Raw genomic sequence first — 11,002 nt, 5'->3', positions numbered from 1 at the left:
AGGTTATGAACTCCTTATTACAAAATTCAGACTTAAATTGAATAAAGTAGGGAAAACTACTAGGCTATTCAGGTATGACCGAAATCAAATCCCTTATGCATATACAGTGAAAGTGACAAATAGATTCAAGGCATTAGATCTGATAGACAGAGTGCCTGAAGAACTCTGGACAGAGGTTTGTAACATTGTACAGGAAGCAGTGATCAAAATCATCCCCAAGAAAAAGAAATGCAAAAGGTAAGATGGTTGACTAAGGAGGCCTTACAAATAGCTGAGAAAAGAAAAGAAGCAAAAGGCAAAGGAGTAACGGAAAGGTATACCCATCTGAATGCAGAGTTCCAAAGAATAGCAAGCAGAGATAAGAAAGCCTTCCTTGTGAACAATGCAAAGAAATAGAAGAAAACAATAGAATGGGAAAGATTAGAGATCTCTTCAAGATACCAAGAATACCAAGGGAACATTTCATGCAAACATGGGCACAATAAAGGACAGAAACGGTATGGACCTAACAGAAGCAGAAGATATTAAGAAGAGGTGGCAAGAATACACAGGACTATACAAAAAAATCTTAATGACCCAGGTAACCACGATGGTGTGATCGCTCACCTAGAGCCAGACATCCTGGAGTGCGAAGTCAAGGGGGCCTTAGGAAGCATCACTATGAACAAAGCCAGTGGTGGTGATGGAATTCCAGTTGAGCTATTTCAAATCCTAAAAGATGACGCTGTGAAAGTGCTGCACTTTCACACATGCTAGCAAATTTGGAAAACTCAGCAGTGGCCACAGGACTGGAAAAGGTCACTTTTCATTCCAATCCCAAAGAAGGGCAATGCCAAAGAATGTTTAAACTACCTCACAATTGTACTCATTTCATATGCTAGCAAGGTCATGCTCAAAATCCTCCATGCTAGGCTTCAACAGTACATGAACCAAGAACTTTCAGATGTTCAAGCTGGATTTAGAAACAGTATAGGAACAAGAGATCAAATTGCCAACATCTGTTGGATATTAGAAAAAGCAAGAGAACTCCAGAAAAACATCTACTTCTGCTTCATTGACTACTCTAAAGCCTTTGACTCTGTGGATCACAACAAACTGTGGAAAATTCTTCAAGAGATGGGAATACCAGACCACCTTACCTGCCTCCTGAGGAACCTGTATGCAGGTCAAGAAACAACAGTTAGAACCGGACATGGAACAACGGACTGGTTCAAAACTGGGAAAGGAGTATGTCAAGGCTGTATATTGTCACCCTGCTTATTTAACTTACAGAGTACATCATGTGAAATGCCAGGTTGGATGAAGCACAAGCTGGAATCAAGATTGCTGGGAGAAATATCAATAACCTAAGATATGCAGATGACACCATTCATATGGCAGAAAGTGAAGAGAAACTAAAGAGCCTCTTGATGAAAGTGAAAGTGGAGAGTGAAAAAGCTGTCTTAAAACTCAACATTCAAAAAAACAAAGATCATGATATTCAATCCCATCACTTCCTGGAAAACAGATGGGGAAACAATGATTGACTTTATTTTCTCGGGCTTCAGAATCACTGTGGAGAGTGATTGCAGCCATAAGAAACCTAAACAGCATATTAAAAAGCAGAGACATTATTTTGCCAACAAAGGTCATTATACTCAAAGTGGCATTTTCCAGGAGTCATGTATAGATGTGAGTTGGACCATAAAGAAGGCTGAGTGCCGAAGAATTGATGGTTTCAAACTGTGATGTTGGAGAAGACTCTTCAGAGTCCTTTGGACTACAAGGAGATCCAACCAGTCAATCCTAAAGAAAATCAGTCCTGAATGTTCATTGAAAGGACTGATGCTAAAGCTGAAGCTCCAATACATTGGCCACCTGATGCGAAGAACTGACTCACTGGAAAAGACCCTGATGCTGGGAAATATTGAAGGCAGGCGGAGAAGGGGACGACAGAGGATGAAATGGTTGTATGGTATCACCAACTCAATGGACATGAGTTTGAACAAGCTCTGGGAGTTGGTGAAGGACAGGGAAGCCTGGCATGCTGCAGTCCATGGGGTGACAAAGAGTTGGACACGACTGAATGATTGAACAACAACATCTTCTCCCTGGGCCTCCTTCTATGAGTATCTGTGTCCTAATCCCCTCTTCTTAGAAGGACAGTGGCCACATTGGAGTATTGCTGCATGCCTGCTAAGTCGCTTCAGTCCTGTGTGACTCTTTGCAACCCCATAGGCTGTAGCCCCCAGACTCCTCTGTCCATGGGATTCTCCTGGCAAGAACACTGGAGTGGGTTGCCATGCCCTCCTCCAGGGCATCTTCCCTACCCAGTGGTCAAACCATGTCTCCTATGTCTCCTGCATCGGCAGGCAGGTTCTTTACCACTAGTGCCACCTGGGAAGTGTGGAGTAGGGTCCATATCAGAGTCGGGCCCACCCTAAAGACCTCCTTTTTCACTTAAATACCTACTTAAAGGCCCTTTCTCCAAATCCAGCCACATACTGAGGTACTGGGGGTTAGCACCTCAGCATATGAATTTGAGGGGCATGGCTCAGCCTGTAACAAATGTTACATTTCTGTGATTGCAAAAGCAACATATGTTCACCTTAGAAAATTTCCAGAGGTGAAGAAACTAAGGTAAGAATCTCTGTAAGGGACTTCTCTGGTGGTCCAACTGAAGCTGTTCACCTTAGATTGAGACTTGAACCCATGTGCCGGGACTCAAACCCAGCCAAAACCCAGATTGGAACTTGAACTGAGCCAAAACCCACAGTCTTCAAACTGAGATCACAGACCTGGTTACAGGCTCAGGTTCTTTTTTTTTTTTTTTTTTTAACAAGCTCTTTCTTGCCAGTTTTATTAAAGAAAAATAGTACATGAGTCACTTTTCACCAGTCTGTTCTGGCATGCTTCTAATGATATCAGAATCATCTGGATCAATCATAGCCAATGTGCATACCTCTGTAGTACTTTTCACATCTGTGCCCAATTCAATATTATTGCCATGGTAGAGATGGACACCAGTTTTGGCCAACATGGCATAATATTCTATTTCAGATTTCCTCAAGGCTGAGCAGGTTTTGGTGAGGATAACCGGTTCCACTTTGCTTTTTCTGATCCTTTTCAGAGTCTGCTTGTACCCCAGCACGTACTTTCCACTTTTCATAACCAGTTGGAGCCTAGAGTTGATTGACTCCAGTGACTTTTTCATCTTCTCGGTGGCCACCATCTCCCTGCCTTAGGTGCAGGATGCCTCCAACCAAGAGCAGCCACCAAGACGGCCAGGGAGTGAGAAAGGCCAGGCTCAGGTTCTTGATGTCTCATAGCAGAAAGAATTCAGTGAGAGACAAAGTGATAGGTAACAAGTGAATTTATTCAGAGAGAAACACACTCCACAGAGCATGGGCCATCGCAGAGGGTGAATACAGTGGCCTCGAAAGGGGTTGTGCTTAGCTTTTATGGGCTGGATAATTTCATAGGCTAATGAGTGGGAGGATTATTCCAACTATTTTGGGGAAAGGGAGGGGATTTCCAGGGGTTGGACTACTGTCTGCTTTTTGGTCTTTGATAGTCAACTTTGGAACCATCATGGCACCTCTGAGTGTGTCATTTAGCTTGCTGATTGAGGATCAGGGTCTAGTCAAAGTTGACTTGTCTGCCATCTTGGACCCATTTGATTCCAATCGGTCTATGTTGTGTCCTTGGGCTATGTCATTCTTTCGAAAATTCTGCCTCCTGTCCCCCTTCCCTCCTATTTTACCATGGCTAAGACTCTGTGCTCCCAATACAGAGAAAAACTAATTCTGACTTCATGTTGGAACTGTTTCTTTGACTTGCTTTTCGCGGCTGTTGTTATTATCATCATACATAATGGCCTGCCTCAGAAAACCCAGCCCCTCAGCCTGACTGTTGGACTAAAAGTGACTTTGTTGAGCTCAGTCAGTCAGTTCAATCTCTCAGTCGTGTCCAACTCTTTGCAATCCCATGAATCGCAGCACGCCAGGCCTCCCTGTGCATCACCAACTCCCAGAGTTCACCCAAACTCATGTGCATCGAGTCAGTGATACCATCCAGCCATCTCATCCTCTGTCGTCCCCTTCTCCTCCTGCCCCCAATCCCTCCCAGCATCAGAGTCTTTTACAATGAGTCAACTCTTCGCATGAGGTGGCCAAAGTACTGGAGTTTCAGCCTCAGCATCAGTCCTTCCAATGAACATCCAGGACTGGTCTCCCTCAGGATGGACTGGTTGGATCTCCTTGCAGTCCAATGGACTCGAAAGAGTCTTCTCCAACACCACAGTTCAAAAGCATCAATTCTTCGGTGCTCAGCTTTCTTCACAGTCCAACTCTCACATCCATACATGACCACTGGAAAAACCATAGCCTTGACTAGACAGACCTTTGTTGGCAAAGTAATGTCTCTGCTTTTGAATATGCTATCTAGGTTGGTCATAACTTGCCTTCCAAGGAGTAAGCGTTTTTTAATTTCATGGCTGCAATCACCATCTGCAGTGATTTTGGAGCCTAAAAAAATAAAGTCTGACACTGTTTCCACTGTTTTCCCATCTATTTTCCATGAAGCAATGGGACCAGATGCCATGATCTTAGTTTTCTGAATGTTGAGTTTTAAGCCAACTTTTTCAGTCTCCTCTTTCACTTTCATCAAGAAGCTTTTTAGTTCCTCTTCACTTTCTGCCATAAGGGTGGTGTCCTCTGCATATCTGAGGTTATTGATATTTCTCCTGGCAATCTTGATTCCAGCTTGTGCTTCCTCCAGCCCAGCGTTTCTCATGATGTACTCTGCATAGAAGTTAAATAAGCAGGGTGACAATATACAGCCTTGACGTACTCCTTTTCCTATTTGGAACCAGTCTGTTGTTCCACATTCAGTTCTAACTTGCTTCCAGACCTGCATGTAGGTTTCTCAATCTGACCCTGCCCACCTGTGACTGGCTGCATGAAAGAAGAGATTAACACACCCGTCCCCAAAGCTGGCCATTCTTGGAGATGTTTTGCAAGACTGATAGCCCTTTTTATTTACTTCCTCATTGCCTCTCCATCTTTATTCTGCCTTTTGATTTTAGTTCCTCATCTTTTCTTTCTCTGGTTCTATAAAAGAATCTGGCATCCAGACCTCAACTAGATGGTTATTTTGAGACTTTAGTCTGCCATCTTCTCCATCTGTGGGCTTTCCAAATAAAGCCATATTTGTGGTAACCCAAGGACTAAAGAGCAGATAAAACCAAGGAGGGTCTTAGAATGCAGGAACAGAAAAACCAACCCTTATCGTCCTTCCGTCCCCCACATTGTAACTATTAACAGATTTCGGGTCCTCCTGAGCAATATAACCTGTCTCCCCTCTTACCCTATAGGGAGAAGGTATTTGCCTTACTCTTCCCCCACCCAGTATACATCCCTCATCCAATCAGCAAATGACCTGCAAGACCCCATCCCACTCCTTGTACCCTGATTATAAAAGTGGACTAAGGACCGCTGTTCAATATCAGTTATCCCTTGAACTGGTCCAGTGTTCTAACAACATCTCCCTCTCATTCTGTCTCACGTCTGGAAATTCTTTTCCAACCCGCGCCCAGACCACGACAATATTCCTTGCCTCAACAGCTTGTCACTGACTGTGCTTGACTTTAGGTAAAAGGGGAAGTATGTTTTCCTTACATCTTCCTACTTAGCTGGATTTTCTGAAAGTGAAAGTCTCTTGCGACTCCATGGACTCTACAGTCCATGGAATTCTCCAGGCCAGGATACTGGAGTGGGTAGCCTTTCTCTTCTCCAGGGGATCTTCCCAGCCCAGGGATCAAACCCAGGTCTCCTGCATTGCAGGTGGATTCTTTACCAGCTGAGCCACAAGGAAAGCCCAAGAATACTGCAGTGGGTAGCCTATCCCTTCTTCAGGGAATCTTCCTGACCCAGGAATCGAACTGGGGTCTCCTGCATTGCAAGCAGATTCTTTACCAACTAAGCTATTAGGGAAGCCCAGCTAGATTTCCTACATTTTCTTAAATGAGCTTATATGCTTATATTACCTTTTTTTTTTTTTAAGTTACCTTTTCATTAATTAATTAATTTATTTTTCTGGGCCATGCTGTGCAGCATGTGGGATCTTAGTACCCTGACCAGGGATCAAACCCTTGCCCTCTGTACTGGAAGCACAGCATGGTCTTAACCACTGGACCACTGGAGTCTTAACCACTGGTCCCTGAGCTTATATTATTTTTTATAATGGAGGAAATAAACAAATGTAATAGAACATTGCCAGAGAGGACAATGAAAAGGAGCTTTTGTTTAGAACAAAGAGATGAAAGGAAGAGCAGGCCTACACTAGATGCTGGGAGTGGAATCCAGGGAGGACAATGAAAAGGAGCTTTTGTTTAGAGCAAAGAGATGAAAGGAAGAGCAGACCTGCGTTTGATGCTGGGAGCGGAGTCTTGGAAGGTCAGAACCTGTCAGCAATGGGACCTTTGCCTTTCAGACCTGGAGAAGTGTGCGAGCAACTCAGGGAGGAACTAGCTCTTAGCTATCCCCAAGGTGGGTTGGAGAGTTTGTAAATGAACCTCTAGCTCCTTGAAACAAGGTCTGTTGTGCTGCGAGCTGTGCTTAGTTGCTCAGTCGTGTCCAACTATTTGCGACCCCATAGAATGTAGCATTGGAGAAGGAAATGGCAACCCACTCCAGTGTTCTTGCCTGGAGAATCCCAGGGACGGGGAAACCTGGTGGGCTGCCATCCATGGGGTCGCACAGAGTCGGACATGACTGAAGCAACTTAGCAGCAGCAGCAGCAGCAGACTGTAGCCCGCCAGGCATCTTGGGATTCGGCCGAGGAATCGAACTGGGGTCTCCTGCGTTGCAGGCAGATTCTTTACCAGCTGAGCTACCAGGGAAGCCCCCAAGGTCCTTTGGCCTGGACTGATTATATCCCTCCCACTGAGAAATGGGACGCTGAGTCAGTGCCTGTGGTCTTGGAAATGTTTCAACAGAAAATGAGCTGGAGGGCTGGAGAGAGTGGAAAAGCCATTCTTGATTTTAAAAGGAAAGAAAATGGGGACTTCAAACATTGAGCCAGAGGGCTGAACAGGTATAAAGGGGTGATTTGGGAAGGCCCGGAAAAGGAAACGATGATTCCTGGGAGCCAGAATGTGTTCATCATCCCCAGCTCCATAGCACCCTTGGCTTGAAATGCTAAAAGCAGATATCCTGGATTTAGTAGGTCTCCAAACAGACTTCTTATTGTTGTCTGGTGGTGGAGAGGCTGAAGTACAGAGCAGATACCAGTATCATTCAGTCAGATGGTAGCAGACTGAATTATCAGAGCCCCCAAATTAGTGGGTTGATTGATGTCAATGTCTATGTTGGCGACTTCCCTGGTGGTCTAAGACTGGCCTAAGACTCTGTACTGCCCATGCAGGAGATCCAGGTTCAATCCCTGGTCAGGAAACTTTCTCACAACGCACGGCTAAGATTGCTCGTGCCGCAGCAAAGACCTGGTGCAGCCAAATAAATAAATACAAACATTTTAAAAATAAGACTCAAACTCCCAATGCAAGGGGCACAGGCTCGATCCCTGGTTAGGGAACTAAGATCCCGTATGCCGCATGGCAACCCCCACCCCCTAAAAAAACTATGTCCAAAAGCTCTGTTCTGTTCAACAATTGTAACCAATTGCTGGGGATTAGAGGTATAGCAGAAAACAAGAAAGATACACCCCTGTCCTCACGGACTTTATAAACTAATATAATCTATTCATTTATCAAGGAAAGTTTTTGTCTTAAAGGAATACAACTATTTCTTTGACCTCACTGAGAGAAGTGTATGTAGCTCATGTAACTGTGCATTCTTGGTTTACAAGACCTGATTGCCGGACAGGTGGGACAGGTTGCAAACCTCTGCTCACAGGTGGAGCCCAGCGGTGCCCTAGAGCAGGATGACAGGGCAGCGGGTCCACGGAGGCGACACACAGGTCGCTCCCCCAGGCACAGTCCCGAGCTGAGGCCACTGTCTCGCTCACTGCAGGAGACCCCGTGCCTGGCTACCGAGCAGCCATTTCTCACCCCCTTGGTTTCTGAAAATGCCGCAAGCCTCTCGCCTCTGGTTTTCACCTCTCTTCCCTGCGTCCCTATGCCTCAGGGAATGTTGCCCCCAGCCCAGGAGTGATGAGTGACCCCATCAGCCTAAGGGAAATCCTATGCCCCTTGAGTTGGTTGGTTCGGGACCAGTGTGACCAATATCCTGAGGAAAAGTCCAGGGAATGAGGAAGGGTGAACTTCTGGGAAGATTTTTCTGCTAAGAGAAAGCCACAATGCACTGGTTAGAGATGTTTTCATCAGCAGGTAACAGAACATACCTCCTTCCACCTACGCGCCAACAAATATAGTTTAGGAGTGAAGATACTCAGTGAGCCATATACAAAGTCTGGAGGTAGGTGGTTCCTGGCATTGGTTTGGTGGTTCTAGTAATACAAGGATCAACATTCCTGTGACTGTCTTTGTCTTTGTTTATGGTGTCAAGAAGGCTGCCACTCCAGCCATTCTGTCCGTATTAAAACAGGAAGAAAGGGGCTATGCCCATGACACCTGTGTTTTTTTAGCTTATTTTTGGCTGTGCTGGGTCTTCGTTGCTTTCTCTGGCTACTCTCTAGCTGGCAGAGAACAGGCTTCTCACTGCAGGGGCTTCTCTTGTTGTGGAGCACAGGCTCTAGGCACACCGGCTTCAGTAGTTTTGGCTTGAGGGCTCTAGAGCGTGGGCTCTGTAGTTGTAGCTCATGGGCTTAGCTCCTCCATGGCATGCGGGGTCTTCAAACCCATGTCCGCCTGCATTGGCAGGCGATTCATAAGCACTGGACCAGCAGGGAAGCCCGACACCTGTGCTTTTTCTAACCACATCTTTCCCCAAAAGTCCCTCACATGTTCCCACCTTCATCTCATTGGGCAGGACTGTGTCTCATGGCCACGCCTCACTGCAAAGCAAAGTAGGCAAGTCAGTCTCTTCTTATCCAAAGGAAAAACAGGATGGGACTTCCCTGGCAGTCCAGCGGTTAGGACTCGGAGCTTCCACGGCAGAGGACCCTGTTTCCAGCCCTGGTCAGGGAACTAAGATCCTGCAAATCGCTTGGTGCAGCCGCAAAAACAAAAAACAACAACAAAAAAGAAAACAAAGAAGAAACAGAAAAGGGAGACGGGGGTTGGGAAATAGAACTGGGTTAGGTACAAACAGAAAGTGACACTTCCCAACATTTCAAGGTCGGGAAGCTGCTGCTGCCCTCTTGGTTCCACCCTGAGCAGGAAGCAAGCCCTGAAAAAGCCAGAGCAGAGAGATGGAAAAAAATCTCCATCCAAGGTCAACAACCTGAATGGAAAATGAGCAAGGGAGTGTAGACAAAGGTCACAGAAAAGGAAAAACAGGTAGCCCTTAAGTATATGAAAAAAAGCTCAATTCGCTCATCGTAAGAGCACTTAAAATTAAAATGACACTGTTACACCACTCTTCCCCTATCAGATTGGCAGAATTCCAAATGTTTGACAATACATTCTGTTGGTAAGGCTGTGAGCAAGCAGGTGTTTCCATGCATGAAGGTCAGAATGGCACAAACTCCAATGTCAGGGAAGGAGTAAACAAAGAGGCGCATGAATTTGGTCTTTCCGTCCTCACTGAGAGGCTGTATCAGCTTACCTGGAGACCACCCTCCTGTGGGACTTCCTATTAAGTGACACAATAACCGTCCTCACTGATTCAACCGGCTCGAGTAGGGTGTCTGTTACCAAGAGCCAAAAATATCCCGAATCATGCCCTGCCCCCCACCCTGAGGCCAGGAGCAAAGTTGGGTCTGTCCAGAAGCCAGATCACAGAATCTCACTGGGTCATCCAGGGACTAGCCAGATCCAGACAGGTATAGGTCCAAATGCTGAGATCATCGCTGACAGCAAAATCTCGCCCAGAGAATGAACTCGGAGCTGTTTCAAAAGCAGTGGGTGGGCAACTGCCTAGGGTAATAGACAATCCTTCTGGTCGTGAGCAGAGGCTGCCTCCTGAGTGGTTAAGAAGCCTGGTGGAATCCAAATGTAGAGATGGTCCTACAAAGTTGGAACTTGGGATGGTAGGATGACTGCCTCGGGCTTCCTTAATATTGTTCACTTACTTACTTAGCTGTGCTGTTTTGGTTGTGGCCGCAGGGCCTTTTAGCTGCAGCTGGCCAGCTCTCAGTTGTTGCATGCATGGATCTAGTTCCTTGAGTAGGGATCGAGCCCAGGCCCCCTACATTGGGAGCATGGAGTCTCTCCTACCACTAGACCACTAGGGCTTTCTTGGCCTGATGTCTTCAGCTATTTGGTTCATCTGACTGTCTTCTTTTTATTTTTTTGTTTGCTGTGCTGGGTCTTTGTTGCTGCAAGGGCTTTTCTCTAGTTGTAGGGAGTGAGGGCCACTCCCCAGTTGCAGTGCATAGATTTCTCTCTGCGGTGGCTTCTCTTGTTTCAGATCACAGGCTCTAGGGCACACAGGTTTCAGTAGTTGCTGCTGCCGGGCCCTGGATCAGTAGTTGGGGCACACAGGCTTAGTTGTCCTGTAACAGGTTGGATCTTAGTCCCCCAACCAGTGATTAAACCCATGTCCACTGTGTTGGTGGGCAGATTCTTAACCACTGAACCACTACGAAAGTCCATGTTGGCCTCCTTAACATCTATCCAAGCCCAGACAGCCTCAGTCTGCGGGCCTGGCATTCTTCCAGACTCCCCTCACACTATATCTCCAGCAAGTGCCCTGCCTTCAGCCTTCCACTCACTCTGATGACTGCTCTCAGCACTCCTATGTTTAGTTGATACCCTGCTGTTAATTTCTGACTGTTTGCAAGTTGTGTCGTGTGTGTGTGTTGTGCCTAAGGTAGACAGGCCCCTGAGATCAGGATCTGTCTCCTAGTTTTGTTTTGTTTTTTAATCGCCATTCTCCTCCCCCACAAACACTACCAGCAATAACAATGAGCATCTATACAGGGTATTACGTATCATAGACAA

At 46.1% G+C, this 11,002-nt stretch overlaps 1 pseudogene across 1 annotated transcript; it reads right to left on the bottom strand.

The window, feature by feature from the left end:
* Nucleotides 1–85: 85 nt before the first annotated feature.
* On the bottom strand, nt 86–3,346 carry LOC147349643 (large ribosomal subunit protein eL30 pseudogene; annotated as a pseudogene). Its single transcript, XR_015150061.1, has one exon. The product of XR_015150061.1 is annotated as a large ribosomal subunit protein eL30 pseudogene (transcript).
* Between the last annotated feature and the right edge of the window lie 7,656 nt (nt 3,347–11,002).

The sequence above is a fragment of the Bos grunniens genome, chromosome 21 (assembly GCF_055505025.1).
Source record: "Bos grunniens cultivar Pamir isolate PY7600 chromosome 21, Bosgru_T2T1.0, whole genome shotgun sequence".
NCBI lineage: Eukaryota > Metazoa > Chordata > Mammalia > Artiodactyla > Bovidae > Bos > Bos grunniens.
Note: the sequence above shows the minus strand (reverse complement) of the source record. Positions and strands in the feature narration are given on the sequence as shown.